The 11,993-nt window shown below is 43.2% G+C and overlaps 1 non-coding gene across 1 annotated transcript; it reads right to left on the minus strand.

The window, feature by feature from the left end:
• Window positions 1–1,219: 1,219 nt before the first annotated feature.
• Window positions 1,220–1,380, minus strand: LOC121539783. Its single transcript, XR_005995411.1, has one exon. It is a non-coding gene; the product is annotated as a U1 spliceosomal RNA (small nuclear RNA).
• Window positions 1,381–11,993: the final 10,613 nt, after the last annotated feature.

The raw sequence follows: 11,993 nt of genomic DNA on the forward strand, positions 1-11,993 counted from the left end.
CTACAAGCCATCAGACTGCTGAACACTTGAACTGGACTGACCACCTGCTCTGATTCTCCGTACCTTAGCACACATCACAACTGCTACTACCAGACTTTTATTATAATGCTCAATTTATATACTTGTCCCCCATCCTCCCCTTCCCCAATTGTACTATAAATTGTGCCTTCCTGTATTATACTTATGCTAAAATGTTTATTCTATTCTACTGCCATTTACTTTATGTTCGTATTCTTAATGTTGTTGCATTGTTGAAGAAACCTGCAAGTAAGCATTCGTTGGACGATGTATACCATGCATACGACTAATACAACTTGAAACTGAAACTATTAACATGTTAAAAGCACCAACCTTTCTGTTTAAACGACTAGCACACAGCTCAGACACCCATGCATAACCCACAAGACATGCCACCAGGGGTCTCTTCACAGTCCAGAACAGACTCTGGGAAATGCACAGTACTACATAGAGCCATGACTACATGGAACTCTGTTCCACATCAAGTGACTTATGCAAGCAGTAAAATCAGATTTTTAAAAAAAGAAGATAAAACTACACCTATGGAACAATGCGGACTGTGAAGAGACACACACAGACACACACACGCATACGCTCGCTAACACACGCACTCTACACACACGTACATTGTAATGTTGTAATATTGTTGTACTGTGGTATTATACATGTTGTATTGTAGATATGTAGTGTAATAATGTGTTGTATGATGTACTGTTTAATTGTTATTTTTTGTGATGTAAATGCGTTAATCTTGTTTGGACCCCAGGAAGAGTAGCTAATGAGGAGCTTTGGCAGCAGCTAATGAGGAGCCTTAATAAATACAAATATATAGTGCAGTACTTTTGACCAGAGCCCTGGTCAAATGTAATGCACTATATAGGGAATATGGTGCCATTTGGGATGCAGTTAGGGAAATGTAACTGCTGGATTTCAACAAGGTCTAATAAACAACTGGACCCCAGGAGGGAACAATGGAGAAATAAACTCTATAATGACAGAAATTCCTGTGAAGCTGTGTCTCAGCTCTTCAAATCAAACAACAGGTGTAGACTAACAGTGAAATGCTTACTTCCGGGTCCTTTTCCAACAATAAAAATAACATGGCTATATACAGGGAGTACCAGTACCGTACCGTTGACTCATAATTACTGTTGACTCATAAGTACCGTAGTAACTCCTACACTCATTTGTTTGTTTTCATCAGGGAAGAGCGTGGAAGCAGTCCCCCACTACCACAAATAATGCAGTTGAGATTTCCACATTTGGGGAATTCGCAAGGGTCAGCACGGCCAGACTGTAATGGCCAAGCCTTGCCCTGGGTGAACCTCCTTCGTGATCAAAAGTAGTGCACTATATAAGGAATAGGGTGCCATTTGTGACAGAGCCCTGGTTCTGTTAGGTCATCACTTCCCTTCCAGGACAAACATCTAGAACCTCCTTTAAATATTATCACAAGTATGTGGAACCTCATGACTCATACTGGTTAGTTACTTGGTCGACTAGACAGTTCACTGGAGGAATCTAACACTCAAAAGTAGTGCACTGTAAAGGGAATAGGGTGCCATTTGGGACACCGACAGGGTAATTGCAGCCGCTCGGTCTCTTCTGAAGCGGAAGACATTCACTGCAACCTTTATTTATACGTTTTCCCCCACATGTTTTATTTAAAAAGGTCAAATGGCTATAAAGACAAAGCTATTGGAACTGTACTTAGATGGGCTCTAGATTTCCACCCCCTTGGTAGTCATGATCGATCTTTACCCGAAGAGTTTGAAAGGGCCGTAGAGCACGTTATTACAATAAGCTAGAACTTTGTCTGTGTGCTTCACTGTGAATACTAAGCTTACAGTGCCTTCAGAAAGTATTCACACCCTTTTACTTTTTCCACATTTTGTTGTGTTACAAAGTGGGATTAAAAATGGATGTAATAGTAATTTGTTGTACGATCTACACAAAATACTATAATGTCAAAGTGGAAGAAAAATTCTAACATTTTTAAAAAATTATGAAGAAAACCCTCATATCTTGATTAGATAAGTATTCAACCCCCTGAGTCAATACATATTAGAATCACCTTTGGCAGCGATTACAGCTGTGAGTCTTTCTGGGTAAGTCTCTAAGACCTTTGCACACATGGATTGTACAATATTTGCACATTATTCTTTTAAAAATTCTTCAAGCTCTGTCAAATTGGTTGTTGTTCATTGCTAGACAGACATTTTCAAGTCTTGCCATAGATTTTCAAGCCGATTTAAGTCAAAACTGTAACTAGGCCACTCAGGAACATTCAATGTCATCTTGGTAAGCAACTCCAATGTATATTTGGCCTTGAGTTTTAGGTTATTGTCCTGCTGAAAGGTGAATTTGTCTCCCATTGTCTGTTGGAAAGCAGACTGAACCAGGTTTTCCTCTAGGATTTTGCCTGTGCTTAGCTCTATTCCGTTTATTTTTATCATAAACTCCCTAGTCCTTGCCGATGACAAGTATACCCATAACATGATGCAGCCACCACCATGTTTTAAAATATGAAGAGTGGTACTCAGTGATGTGTTGTGTTGGATTTGCCCCAAACATAACGCTTTATATTCCGTAAATTTTTCGCAGTTTTACTTAAGGGTACTCATTAATGAATCGTGAATATTGATGAGTGAGAAAGTTACAGATGTACAAAGATCATGCCCCCAAAACATGCGAACTCCTCACCATTACCAATAACAGGGGAGGTTAGCATATTTTTTGGGTAAGATATTTCTGCCTCTGTCATCATTATTCACAATTCATTCATGATTATCCGTAATCATGATAGCATCCAAATGAATGTAGAAGTGTGCAGAAACATATTTTATTCTTATCTACAACAAAAGTGACTCCAAAATGACACAATACATTATTTACCATTCATTTCTATTGGGCACAACACAATATGAAACATAACCAAAACAAACTGCAAATGCATCCAGCAAGTTTGTAGAGTCACAAGCATGATGCAGTCATTGAGTGCTAGGAATATGGGACCAAATAATACACTTTTGACAAAATGTACACGTGAATTTGTCCAAATACTTATGACACCATCAAATGGGGGGACTAGATACATAAAGTGCTTTCAATTCTGATCTCAAATCCAAAATGCTGTAGTATAGAGCCAAATTAAAAGTTTTAGCTTCACTGTCCAAATAAATACGTAGGGGAGTGTATCTCCCCAAAAATATATTAAACCTATAACGACCGCCCATGTGCATGTCACCCCAATCTTGGACGCTTGAATAAATTGTGACGAGTACAATGTACATTTCTAAATGGTATACTATACCCATGTCATGTGCATCTTTCAGCGACAGTAAGGTGTGTTTCCAGTTGATGCTGTGTGGGCATGTTATGTAACCAGATAACAGTGGTGACACGATGGATGCCTCGCAGTACTCTGTTGTTATTTCTATTGCTGTTATTACGGTTAGCCTAGTGCTCTACTTGCATCCCAAGTGGCACCCTATTCCCATTATAGTGCACTACAATTGACCTGGGCCCATAGGGGGAGCCATAGGGCTCTGGTCAAAAGTAGTGCACTATATAGGGAAGATACTGTATTAGGGTGCCATTTGGGACTCACACTCAGTGAGATGTGGCATCAAAGTGCTCCCTATAACCGGTAGTGACAGGTTGTTATGCCTTTTGGCCAGTCCTGTGCAGTCACAATGGTACCTCCCAAATGGCACCTTATTCCCTTGTTAAATGTAGTGCACTATATAAGGAATAGGGTGCCATTTGGGACTTATTAACATTGACTTCACCTCAGTTTGCAGAGAGGGAAATGTATGTGAGAGCAACGAGAGCATAGATCATGTAAGGTGACTGGCAGGCAGCACAAACGTGTTACATCAAATCAGTGTGTGCAGAATAGAGAGATAGAGAGATAGTCAGAGGTAGAGAGAATTGAATGTATGAATGAACCTAATTGAATCATTGAATTGTTATACTACTATAATTGCATTGCTTTGGCAACAGCTGTGCCCCCATTCATGCCATCAAAGCTAATTTGAATTGAATTTGTAATTTAATTGAGAATATTTTCTGCTTATGTCACATAGGCACTTTCACATAGATGTCACTTATCTCAAATATGCTGTCACCTAATGGTTCAATATCACATCTCCACTATTAATATACGGTATTATAATAATAATATATAGTATGGATGTTGTGTTGGATACAAGCCAAACTCCACACACGTTGTAGCATCCAACGCTGTACTTCCCCTTCTATTTGAAACAGATTCCCTGCCACAGTCCACACTTCCTGTTCTACTCTCTCTCTCTCTCTCTCTCTCTCTCTCTCGCTCTCTCTCTCTCTCTCTCTCTCTCTCTCTCTCTCCCTCTCTCCCTCTCTCCCTCTCTCTCCCTCAGGGCATAGTCTCTCTCTCTCTCTCTCCCTCAGGGCATAGTCTCTCTCTATCTCCCTCAAGGCATAGTCTCTGGGGCCTTGTCAGGGAGAGGAGGAGAGAGAGGGGAAGGAGGGAGAGAGGTTGGCCTATTTCAGTCCTACCCTGACATCTGAGCGGGAAGAAGATGCTATGATTACTGTAGCAAGGGTTAATTACAAGGTTTAGATAACTAGGGGACATTTACTGCCTCTGTGTCACCAGTATCTATCTGTGTTCCTCTGTGTCCCAGGCAGAGCCTGACCTTTTAATTGCAGGTCTGTGGACATTCTGTTTCTGTATCCTCTTTGTTCCTACGTCCTCGTCAGTTGCATTCGGGGCTGTGTCTCCCAGGCCGTCAGTGGAACAAAACAAACAAACTTTAGAAAATAATTAAATGAACAATGTGAAGATATGCAGTGTGAAAATGTACTGACTCTCTCTCTTCCACCCCCCCCCCCTCTTTGTAGGAGGAGGAAGTGGTGGATTTTACGACTCTGCTGATTAAACTGCAGAAAAGGACACGTCTGTTAATTCACTGCAGTAATGGACTCATCAGATAGACTATGCTCATGTATCATGTTCTCTTCATCCCATTACTTCTATTAACCCCGCCCCTCCCACCATCCTGCTGCTGCCTCCTGTATCTTTGCATCTCAAATGGCATGCTATTCCCTATATAGTACACTACTATGACCAGGGCCCATTTTAACCAGGACCATAGGGAATAGGATGCTATTTGGGACACAGCATCAGACATCATTCAGACCGATATGAAAATGATCAGCTGCTGCATACATTGTACTACTTTTGACACGCCCATTATTTCTCAAGTATCAATTGTGTCAGCCGCAACCAGAACATAGCAAAATCTTAAATCTTTCGAGTAATATTATTTTGAAGGGCACAAACATGCATGCTTCAGCCCTTGACTTTTTAAAGCCATCATTCAGTAGATGTCAGTAGGCTACTGTACAGAAAGGGTAGTGTACTGTGAGGATAATGTAGGTTTCAGTCTCAGTCATGATGCAGTCATGCTGTAGAACTGACTGTCACCAGACTGACCGTCATAGTGACTTTTGGCCTCCATCCCCGCTAGGACCTCAACCTTTTCTTCCCTGTTGTCATTCATAAATCACATTCACGCTCATTCAAAGGTTCACATACAGAGAGAATATAAAATGAAATGTGAACCTGATGCTGCAGAGGCTGGGCTGCAGGCTCTGACTGTTGACATTGGTGTGTCTGTGTGCGCTATATCAAAGCCAGGAGTCCTCTCTGTCTCCATAGTTCTCAGACTCTCCAAGGGCTCCCAGCCTCTGGTTTTAATAAAAGCCTGGGATGCGTTCCAAAAGACACCCTATTCACAATATATTGTGTACTACTTTTGACCATAACCCAATGGGCCCTGGTCAAAATTAGTGCATTATAAAGGGAATAGGGTGCTATTTTGGACGCAGCCCTGGTGTTCAGCGGGTGGGATAGCGGTGTTATCACTCCCTGGTGAGGGTTATGTCTGGGAAGATTCACTGTGTGCTTCAGTATTCAGGACCAGCTTTATGGGCTCTGCTCCTTTCATCTTCTCTTCATCTAAATGCATGACACTCGTTTCAGTGTATCAGAGGTGCATACCACTGAATTCCAACTCCAGTCTAAAGCTTTATGTGTGGTAACATGACTTATTTGTTGTGGCAACATGGCTCACCAAGCAGACAATCAAAGCTGCAGTCTATGAAGACAGATCTTATTCACATAACTCCTACAAACCCAAATGAGATTCAACATGCTTTCAAGCAGGCAGAGCATGAAGGACAAACCAATGTGGCTGTAGACGCAAAGCCAACAAACATTAAGCTTTGCTCTCAACAGCAGGTAGTCAGGCAGTGTGGGATGAGGATTGTGTTCAGGAACACATGACTGGAACCCTGTAACCCAAGTGTGGTTAACATACAATATTTTCCCCCATTTCATTCTTCTGTTGACGCACCTCAGACAGTGCTGTTCAAGGATTACAGCTCCCACTGAAAAGAAGGGGAAAAGAAGAGGTAAAGGGATTCTAGCATTCCAGAACTCCCAGAATGGAACTCTGGAGTGTCTGCTGCAGGGATTCTAAGATTCCTCCTCGGCCGCATGTGGAAGATTCATGTCCCGGGACTAAAGGGGCTCACCCTTCAACTTTCACCCCTCTGATCACCCCTCTGATGTTGCAATGAATTCCACACCACCCCCAGTCATGTCTATAGGCAGAAAGACACCCCTGCTAGTGAGCTGATCTTCTGGCAACAACACCACGGTACCAGCAGAAGAGGCAGGCCGGAGATCACGTGTATGGACCAGCTCAGGAGCGACACTGGAGGAGGAGGAGGAGGTGGCGGAGGAGGAGGAGATTACGTCTGCAATGGAGGACCAACAGCTCTGGAAAACCCACTTTACATCCTGTCGATCCCAGACGACCAGATGATTTAGCAGACGAGCAGCCCAGGTCCAGACCAGAGAACTGAGCAGTCAAATGCAACAGGGGAGAGAGAGGTCAGAGGTTATGTACCACAGTCACTCAGGGTCAACCTGGGTCAGTCCAAAGGCTAAATGAAGACCCCAGTTTGTTTCCCCTTACCCTAGCCCTTCTCTGCAAACTGAGCTATGTGAGGTCTATGAGGGGGCTTGTGCACTGTACAGCCAGCTATTGCCTACTGCCTATTGCAACTTGGATCCTTTTAAGATAAATGTTATGTTAAGATAAATTACATTTGAAAATAACAAACATTTGAATATGTTTCAGTACAACACATTTACTCTGCTATGAATATTGACCATGCTTTTTGAGTGAGGCAGATGAGGCAGGAATGTCATGTTCTATATTTGACTACATTCCTACCCATCAGATTACAACACGAGAGGACAAGTCTCAGCCTGCTCTCCCGCTCTTTCCCTCCCTCCATCCCTTGTAGTCAGGCAGCGATTACTTTTTCTTTTTTTCTTTGACACACTTTAACATTGCCTTGTTCCACAAAAAGCCCCAACAGAGCATGCATAGTATGCAAGAAGACCTAGAATTGAACTCAGACTTTTCTTGAGTAATTTATTCTGATACCCTGGAACCATTTCCTTTTGTCTCCCCATTTTAACTATTAAAAAGTGTACTTGAAAGGAGCTAAACTAACTGTGCCTGTGGAGGGAGGTAGAGGAGGTATATTCCTTATTTAGTGCACTACCTATGGGACCTGGTCAAAAGTAGTGCATTATATAGGGAATAGAGTACCATTTGGGATGGGCCCATAGTGTTTACGTCTTTGGGAAGTGTCCTGGGCAGGTATGGACATGCAGAGTCAGCACACAGAGAAGGAAGAGGGGTGGAGAGAGATGAACCCAGCAGCACTGCATTGTCATGGTCTTGTCAATCACCATACCTTAATACTGAATTAATTAATAACAATACATAGTATTATAAAGCGCTTTTCAAGGACCCAAAGGCGCTTTACAATTGTATAAAACAAAAACAAAAACAATACCAGACTAACCAGAAACAAAAATAAACAAAGAAAAGGGTTTAGGGCTCAAGGAAAGGGAATAGTGTGTGTGTGTGTGTGTGGGGGGGGATTACTTGCACATCTGAGCTCAGCAATAATAAAATGTATATATAAAACAGACATAACAATCAATTACAGTACAACATACAGCATGTATGAGAAATACATAAATCCTAACTACACCAAAATAAGAAAATAAGTGTTTACTACATGCTGCTGGGCCTCGATGAGGTCATCAGTTTTGGATTAAATAGCTAATCTATTAACTCCTGAAAAAGTATGGCCTAGTGATCTAATGCTTCCTAGAGCATTGGTTGAGCAGCGTTGTGAGGGGTTAATATTCACTATGTGTCCGATACATTAGTTTGATTGTTACCGTTTGTTCTAATGTTGCCTAGTTCAACACAATTGGGGAAAGTCCAACTTTTCAATCCACAAAAGAGTTTAAAAACAAGGCTTTTAAACAGTTCATAGACTTTTACATCCAGCTATTTAAACAAATGGATTGTATGTTTTTTCTGTAAGAGGTCCAAATGCTATTAAAGTCACAGCATGCATGGAATGATGTGTGAGACGTTTCAGCCTAATTGTTTTTGTTGTTATTTTTGTTGCGTTGTGGTACATGCCAACACTGTGGAATGATAAACGGTGTATTATTCCAAGTGTACGTCCCAAATGGCACCCTATTCCCTATAAAGTAGGGCTCTATAAAGGGAATAGGGTGTCATTTGGGACGTAGACCAAGCATGCGTGTCTGCCAGTCCAGTCATGGGGTTCTGGCTTGCTTTATTCATGGGTTGCACATCCGTCACTCTGTCGCGTCAGGCCAAAAGTTGACTAATGCCCAGTCATTCTGAACAGGGGCTAATGACTGTTTCATCTAAATTACACTATAGTGGCCTGGAAATAAGATCACATTGCTAAAGTAGGCAAAGATTTCGTAGGAAACAACTTTGCTATCAAATGTACTTTAGACATATGGCAATGTTGTCATTAACTAGCAAAGTGCATCAAATGTAGTTAGCAATGCTAACGTTAGCTAGCTAAAATCTGGTGGACTCCCATCATTCTAGCTAACGTTATACTGCATTTTAAGTCAGTCTAAAGTTAGTTGGACAACATCACAATGATGACAAAAGGTTTTCCTACTAATTATCTGCCTACTGTAACGCACTTTTGATGAATGCCAATTGTCAATGCATTGAGTAAAATGCTGGGCTGTAAAGGCGTACATGTGGCCTAATTACTGGACATTAACTTCACAGTTGTGTTCGACAGAGAGAGTGAGCATGGCACTCATCAATTGGCTGAAGTGTAAGGGAGATCCTCTTTTGGGTCTACACACATATAGCCCTTTCCCTGTGACTGGGGCCACCATGATGACAAGGCAGAGTGGTTCAGCCCAGCATGGCACGGTGCCCACTCCTGTATAATAAGCACCACCCAGCACCATCCTGCCTGTGCTGTAAGAATACTAGGCTGTGTCCCAAATGGTACCCTATTCCCTATATAGTACACTACTGTTGACCACGGCTCATAGGGCTCTGGTCAAAAGTAGTGCTATGGAGGGAATAGGGAGCCATTTGGGACGCAGCCCTAGAGACCAGAGAGTGACTGTAATAGGTTGTCTGTGGCTGTGGAGCAGATCTGTTTTGCTGTATAGCTAACTCCTTGACAGATCTGGGACCAGGTTAACTGTGCTCTGTATGGCACTAACGGCAGCAGGAGAAGGCCGCATCCCAATAGCCTGGGTCCAAACTGAATTGTTACGTTTCATTTCACAATACCATTTAAATCCAGGCTAGCTAACGCTCCATCATTTAATTTTTTTTTTGTTTTAATAAAGGTGCCGGAGGGGATGGCTGCCGTTTTATGGACTCTTAACCAAAAAAAAGCGAAAAGCGCTTCTGGACATCAGAACAGCGATTACTCACCTTGAACTGGACAAATCAATTTTCTTAACGGCAGTTATCCTGTCGATAACTGTATCGGCAGGATAGAACAGCAGCCTCCGGTATGACAAGGGGTGGCGGTCTATGTATATTTGTAAACAACAGCTGGTGCACGATATCTAAGGAAGTCTCAAGGTTTTGCTCGCCTGAGGTAGAGTATCTCATGATAAGGTGTAGACCACACTATCTACCAAGAGAGTTTTCATCTATAATCTTCGTAGCTGTCTATTTACCACCACAAACCGATGCTGGCACTAAGTGAACTGTATACGGCCATAAGCAAACAGGAAAACACTCATCCAGAGGCGGCGCTCCTAGTGGCCGGGGACTTTAATGCAGGGAAACTTAAATCCGTTTTACCTCATTTCTACCAGCATGTTAAATGTGCAACCAGAGGAAAAAAAAACTCTAGACCACCTTTATTCCACACACAGAGACACGTACAAAGCTCTCCCTCACCCTCCATTTGGCAGATCTGACCATAATTATATCCTCCTGATTCCTGCTTACAAGCAAAAACTAAAGCAGGAAGCACCAGTGACTCGGTCAATAAAAAAGTGGTCAGATGAAGCAGATGCTAAGCTACAGGACTGTTTTGCTAGCACAGACTGGAATATGTTCCGGGATTCTTCCGATGGCATTGAGGAGTACACCACATCAGTCACTGGCTTCATCAATAAGTGCATCGATGACGTCGTCTAACCTGGAAGCTTATCAGAAATCCCGCTATGCCCTCCGACAAACCATCAAACAGGCAAAGCGTCAATACAGGACTAAGATCGAATCGTACTACACAGGCTCCGACGCTCGTCTATTACAGACTACAAAGGGAAGCACAGCCGTGAGCTGCCCAGTGACACAAGCCTACCAGACAAGCTAAATTACTTCTATGCTCGCTTCGAGGCAAGTAACACTGAAACATGCATGAGAGCATCAGCTGTTCCGTACAACTGTGTGATCACGCTCCCCGTAGCCGATGTGAGTAAGACCTTTAAACAGGTCCACATTCACAAGGCCGCAGGGCCAGACGGGTTACCAGGACGTGTACTTCGAGCATGCGCTGACCAACTGGCAAGTATCTTCACTGACATTTTCAACCTCTCCCTGTCTGAGTCTGTAATACCAACATGTTTCAAGCAGACCACCATAGTCCCTGTGCCCAAGAACACAAAGGTAACCTGCCTAAATGACTACTGACCCGTAGCACTCACGTCTGTAGCCATGAAGTGCTTTGAAAGGCTGGTCATGGCTCACATCAACACCATTATCCCATAAACCCTAGACCCATTCCAATTTGCATACCGCCCCAACAGATCCACAGATGATGCAATCTCTATTGCGCTCCACACTGCCCTTTCACACCTGGACAAAAGGAACACCTATGTGAGAATGCTATTCATTGACTACAGCTCAGCGTTCAACACCATAGTGCCCTCAAAGCTCATCACTAAGCTAAGGACCCTGGGACTAAACACCTCCCTCTGCAACTGGATCCTGTACTTCCTGACGGGCCGCCCCCAGGTGGTAAGGGTAGGTAACCACACATCCGCCACGCTGATCCTCAACACGGGGGCCCCTCAGGGGTGCGTGCTCAGTCCCCTCCTGTACTCCCTGTTCACTCATAACTGCATGGCCAGGCACGATTCCAACACCATCATCAAGTTTGCCGTTGACACAACAGTGATAGGCCTGATCACCGACAACAACGAGACAGCCTATAGGGAGGAGGTCAGAGACCTGGCTGTGTGGTGCCAGGACAACAACCTCTCCCTCAACGTGATCAAGACAAAGGAGATGATTGTGGACTACAGGAAAAAGAAGAGGACCGAGCACGCCCCCATTCTCATCGACGGGGCTGTAGTGGAACAGATTGAGAGCTTCAAGTTCCTTGGTTTCCACATCACCAACAAACTAACATGGTCCAAGCACACCAAGACAGTCGTGAAGAGGGCACGACAAAACCTATTCCCCATAAGGAGACTGAAAAGATTTGGCATGGGTCCTCAGATCCTCAAAATGTTCTACAGCTGCACCATCGAGAGCATCCTGACTGGTTGCATCACATGCCTGGTATGGCAA

Source organism: Coregonus clupeaformis, chromosome 25, assembly GCF_020615455.1.
Source record: "Coregonus clupeaformis isolate EN_2021a chromosome 25, ASM2061545v1, whole genome shotgun sequence".
Taxonomy (NCBI): Eukaryota; Metazoa; Chordata; class Actinopteri; order Salmoniformes; family Salmonidae; genus Coregonus; species Coregonus clupeaformis.